This window comes from Pseudorasbora parva, chromosome 4 (assembly GCF_024679245.1).
Source record: "Pseudorasbora parva isolate DD20220531a chromosome 4, ASM2467924v1, whole genome shotgun sequence".
In the NCBI taxonomy this organism is placed as follows: domain Eukaryota; kingdom Metazoa; phylum Chordata; class Actinopteri; order Cypriniformes; family Gobionidae; genus Pseudorasbora; species Pseudorasbora parva.
The window spans coordinates 3,976,216-3,982,581 of record NC_090175.1 but is presented as its reverse complement, the minus strand read 5'-3'; positions in this window follow the sequence as shown (position 1 = coordinate 3,982,581).

Below are 6,366 nucleotides of genomic sequence, written 5' to 3'. Positions count from 1 at the left end.
AAATTGCCTTAGCAATGCATGTTACTAATAATAATACATTTTATATATTTATGGTATGAAATTTACAAAATATCTTAATGGACCATGATCTAAATATCCTAATGAATTTTGGCATTAAAGAAAAATCTATAATTTTGACCCATTCAATGTATTGTTGGCTAGTGCCACAAAAATGCCCTTGAGATTATGACTGGTTTTGAGCTCCAGGGTCACTTATATCATATACTTTAAATGGCTCTTCGAACGACTTTAGTCTTATCTGAAAACATCACTGTTTTCTCCAGAACGACTGTACAGCCGAATCAAATTGTGTTGCAATATTTTCCTGTTTAACACTGTGAAGCTGTTTTGAAACCATTGTCATTGCGCTATATAAATAAAGTTGACTTGATTAGTGGTGGTTGTTCATTATCATATATACACTCAGAAAAAAAGATACAATAGAGGTTAAAAAAAATCCCTTGGGTAACAAAACATATAACTGTACCTTTAAATGTACACAATTGGTCCTCAGGGTACAATTATACCATTGTTTTCCTCAGTTCGGTCCTAGTGAGCGCTGTCCTGCAGAGTTTGGTTCCAACCCTAAAAGACGTCTATAGAAGCTCTTATTGAGAATTAACAGGTTTAGATGTTGATGTTTTATTAAAACTGTTTGGTCACCATTATGGAGATCAGTGTTTCTTTTAGTTGGGCAGTTTGACTCTCGGCTTTTTATGTGAGTTTGTGGTTTTGGTGTTAACAAAACACATAATCTGTTCAAGACAAAATAAGACATAACCAAAATGTATCATGAAGATTAATGTTTGACTAAACTCATCACTGAATAAAAATAATAATAAAGAATATTCACCAACAATACTTTCTTGCCACAGATCAGACATTCACAATTTAGATTTTTTAAAAACATTATAAGGGGAGAAAAGTTTAGACACACACAGATATCCAGAATCAGCATATGACTCTTGTGTTTCTCAGGTTCATCTGTGATTATCGTCACTGCGGAGGCTTTGGTTTTACTCCTGATAGCAGTTCCACTGGTTATAGTGGCTGTTTTGAAGAAAAATGAAACTGAAGGTGATATTTTACACCAAATACTTGCTTGTGTTTTTAATATGACATGCATGCGAATGTTCTACTCATGAACTAAAGATAACTGAAGAAGTGAGTATCTAAGAAAGACTAATGTTGATCTGTTGCTCAGGTCTGCTGTCGTCCACCATTGTAGAGTTTAATCCAGTGATTTATGAACAGGTGAGTGTATTTTCAGTTTCTTGCATAAATAGATTCCCTGAAACACAATCTGAGTTTTACTCAATAAATAAAGAATTTCCAAGACACTCAGATGGTGTTGAAAAATTTAAAAAGCCTTTAATTTGTCATGGCTTATTCATTTAAAAACAGGTGACAAGTACACCTACGCGTTCCGGCTTACAAGCCTTCATCAGGGTGTGAGTTACAAACACAATCTCAAGTTTATTATAAACAGCTATTAATTAGTCTTATTATAATCACCTAGTGCTGTGCAACCTGAGGAGAGAAAGTTAGAGGACATGTCTCATACAGCATAGAGTTAAATCAAATGCTATATGATAGTAGAGTAATAAAGAATGAAAGGAGGAAAAAAAACACAATTCAATAAATGTAATGACAATCTCGGTTTTGACAATTTGAGTTTTATTTCTTGCTTGACTATGGTGATTTTCAATCTCCAGCAGCCAGATTCATAGATTCATAGAAAACAGATTCATCCCCTCATTGAGATCTTTGAGGGATCTGTTACCTAACTAATTAACTAACTAAAGTTCCCTGTGACTGTAGATCAAAGACACTGGACGCCACTGTAATCCAGAGGACAAAGACACAGAAACCACTGTGATTTACAGCTGTGTTTCCTCAACCAACACCACAGCACAAATGACTTCATTTCAAATAATATAACACCATATAATATAATGTACATGCACAAGCACAAGCATATTAAGAACCAAAATAAGTCATCTTCCTCCTTCTCATAATTTTCCTTGTATAATTTTTAAGCTCATTTTGTCTTTTCTACTCAATATTTAGAAATACCAGGCTCATCTAGCTTGATTATTTGGTATTTTTATTGTTATTATAGTTACTGTAGTTATACCATATTGTTTTTCTGAATGTAACATGTATACAATGTATAATGCTAAATACATCTTTGTGAGAATTCACACAAAATGTTTCATTTTCATGTACCTGATGTGGCTGCCTGATTGAAGTGAATGCTTTGCCCTTTATTTTTTGTCAACATAATTTCCTGTTCTGTCTCCTCCTCTTCACTTTTTGCATTATTAATGCTTTAAAGAGTGAAAACAATTGTGATTGACTCTCTAAGAGGCTGATTATTATGTATTTAAATCAGGGAGGATTAAAAGATCAGTGGAACTACTGTCTGCTCTCCCGTGTCTAACTACACAAAACACAACGCAGACAGAAAGGCAGATAAGTCTGGCTATGTACTGACATACTTGGTGTAAAGTAACGAATTACAAATACTCTTGTTACTGTAATTGAGTAGTTTTTCTCTGGAATTGTACTTTTTCAAGTAGTTTAAAAACAGTGTACTTTTACTTTAGTACATTTTAGGTGATCGGTCAGTACTTTTACTGCTATATTTTCCCTAAACCTGTCGTCGCTACATTATATTTATCTATTTTTCCTGTCAGCGTGATTGGTTAAGACAAGTAATCAGTCCTGTTACTCCATGCGTCACACGCGAGACTCTCGTCAAATCAACCACAGTGATCCGCCTAGAGTGAGAGGCACGCGCGCTTTATGAAAGAGGGTTAGTGCTGGCTACTGTATGATGACTGAAATCGTTATATCCCCTTAAACAATTACTACAAATGGACCACAGAATATTACATTTTCTAATACATGCATAAACAGTATGTATTCTGTTAGCGCTGCACAAGCTTGTGGTGCCATCTGCTGGAAACTTCACATTTAGCTCGATTATTTGCCTGGCTTCAGTGCATTAAGGGTCCTGCACACTGTGCGGTTTTTCAAAATCCTTTGCGAATGCCCCTTGTCAGACTGTATGAACATGATCCCCGATGTAAGCCATGTCACACTGTAAGATCTCAGTTGGCATTAACGTCAGACTGCACGATACAGAAGGCGCGCTAAAAACGGACGCGAACAAGAAAACTTGTCCGGAGTTTTATATCATCAGTGAATGACGCGTTCGGTGACGGTGAGCTGCATTACACGCGGGACTGAAATGGTGGCTACAAAGAAATCTCTAGCTCTCGTTTTGGTCATAGTTTGTCTTTAGAAACGGAGATATTTGACTGTCGTCGTAGGAGAAGTCACACTGCAGGATTGTGTGCCAAATCTTCTGACACTGCCAGAATTTCGTCTGAGGTAAAATTTGATCGCAGCGCTCATTAATCGGCTGCTGGTGAACACGTCAAACTAACAACCAAAGACGTCAGACTTTAGCCTAGGATCTGAGGAATCTTTTAGGATTTGCTAAATTTGTCTCAGACGGCCAAATCGTGGGCAAAATCGCACAGTGTGCACCCGGCTTTAGGCATTAACCGATAGTCACTGCTAGATCTTTGTCCCATACGTTGATTTCGTTTAACATGTAAACGCATTAACCTGCTTTCTGTCAGCTTACTGAAGTGCATATTTTAATGTAATGTGTTCTCACGTGGCAATTTATAATTGTAGGGCATGTATATGGCAAATAACTTTTATAAAACATCAGATTTATATCTAAGTCATGTTTATTTTTTAATTTCAAGCAAAAATAATCAGTGGTGAAAACTGTGAGTAACTCGATTCTGATTTCTATTATTTTTACAGAGAAAACATCCATTGAAATTAAAGCAGTACAATGAATGCGTCTTGAAAATAAATATTTTTTAATTTAAACATTTTTTACGTAAAAGTGTTAATGTATTATAAAGATGTCCTTTTTTTAATTAACCGCAAGAAAACCCCTACAGAATAGTTGTCATAAATGTTACCAGATTATTGATTGATTTCTCAAATATTACATGGCTGTATTTTTAGTGCTAGCAGTCAAAAATAAAAATAAATATTTAAAGAAATATTGAAATATTTGTGATATGTTTTTTGTTCTTACTGAGAATCATTTATAAAAGAGTAAGCTACATTTTTAATTTGCAGGGTATAAAGTGGACTAACATTCATAGCATAATACTCACTACTGACTACTCTTGAGTACTTTTAAAACGGCTACTTTTTTACTCCTACTTTGAGTAGTATTTAGGAGAGGTACTTTCACTCTACTTAAATTACATTTTTTGGAAAGTAAAAGTACTTCTACTCGAGTATGCTTTTTCAGTACTCTTTCCACCACTGCATACTTGCCTGTCAACATCCTCAAAGTGGCATCTTTGATGCGGCGTATAGGCTGGTTGTCAGTGAAACAAAAAAAAGCATTTTTTAAAATTTTGTTACTGATTTCAACTTCGGCTCCCCATTTTTGCAAAAGACGAGTGCAGCGGTTATACATATCCTTCCAATGAGTTCACATAGGAAAAAAAATGGAAAAGATGTGCAGTCAAATGAAAATTCACATTCTGTAAGAATAATGAAGTGTAGTGTATTAGCGCTTGCCCTCTGACTTCAGGGAGAACTGATGTCTTTTCAGTGGTGATTGGCCAAAGGAAAAACATTCAAATCACCCTGGATCAGATAGGTAATGTGGATCAAACACCTGTGTTTTATGACATGCCAGCATCTGTCACTGTACATAAAATAGTGAGAAATATATTTATTATCCATAAAGTGTTTATTTCTGATCATTTTATCAGTATTTACAATACTTTGCAGTAAAATTAGCTTGACTGATTCTCGAGCCAGCAGGAGAGCAGGTTGGCTGTTGTGAGCGGCTGAAACGGAGGGCCGCTGAGTGCCTCAGCACAATGGCAGGTCCCAGAGAGGGATGGTGTTGTGGCAGATTTAGCCTCATCAGGTCATGTTTCCCAAATGACTGGCCAGCTATAGGGGCGTGGTAAACCACGATAGCTGCTGTGTAAACTTTGAGACTCCTGTAGAGAATGGAAGTTCAATATTACTTTATTTGTCCCTAGGGAAATTTGTCTTGGACATATAGGCTGACACATAAAAATACATACAATTATAGTGCATTAACAAACACAGAAACAAGTGCAGGCATGAGTGCATTTAGTGCCTACAACACAGCCCCTCATTTCACACCCTCCTAAATTAAGTAGATTCACTCATAAATGGATGAAAAAGTTTTAAATGAGGTAGAGACCAGTCAGATGCCCATGCTGACCCCTGACCCTGCCGAAAACAGTGGCACTTGAGCATCAGAACTGGGCCGCGGAGCAATGGAAGAAGGTGGCCTGGTCTGAGGAATCACATGTTACATCACGTGGATGGCCGGGTGTGTGTGTGTGGCTTACCTGGGGAACACATGGCCCCAGGACGCACTATGGGAAGAAGACAAGCTGGCTTCAAGCTAATGCATTAGCATAATGTTTAACATGGCTTGGCCTGTCAGGAGCTTTGACAGATGCTTGTGCTGTTTAATGGGTATGTAACAAAGTTCGTAGATGGGAAGGAAGGAGGCGGGAACTGGCGAACGTTCAACAAAGACTTTTACTTCAAAATGAACAAACAAAACGAAAGTAACCCGGGCAGCCCCCCACGGACGACTGCCCACACACACACAACAGAACGTAAACAAAACAACATAAAATCCCGGCCTGGTCCTCTCTCGTCTTCCGCTGCCTTCGCTCCTCCTTTTCTGCTCCCGTCCCTCGGCCGCGAGACGAGACTGGTGTGTCGCGCAGCTGGCACTCATTAGACCCGCTCTCGCGGTCCCTCGCCTCGCTGCTTGCCACAGTGTGATATATTTCCTCAGCACAAAACTTTCATTCTACGATTATATCCTTATATGTAAGTATTAGAGTGCATCCGGGTGCCATGAGTTCCCCAGGTTTGTGACGCACACAGACCTGGCCATCCACGTGATTCTCTCTCTTATCAGCTGGTAAACTCAGTTAAACTCTAATTGACTTTTCTGTCCATTCTAATCCTCCCTGATAGTGATTTCACAAATCATCCTATGTTACAAATTCATGCAAGTCTTTCCATTTTTCATGAAGGCTTGTTCTGACAGTGTGCCTTAAACTTCAGACTTTACTGAATTAGCGCCAGATTGCATATAGCACAGACATAGCTATATTCACTACGTATGTTTTAATAGCGCTCAGCTGACACGTTTGTTTGAAGGACAGCATTGGGCAGGATGTGGAATAGTTTGTTTTGCCAATAAAAGAAAAGAAAATTGGGCTATCTGATTAATCAATGAAACATATCAAAATG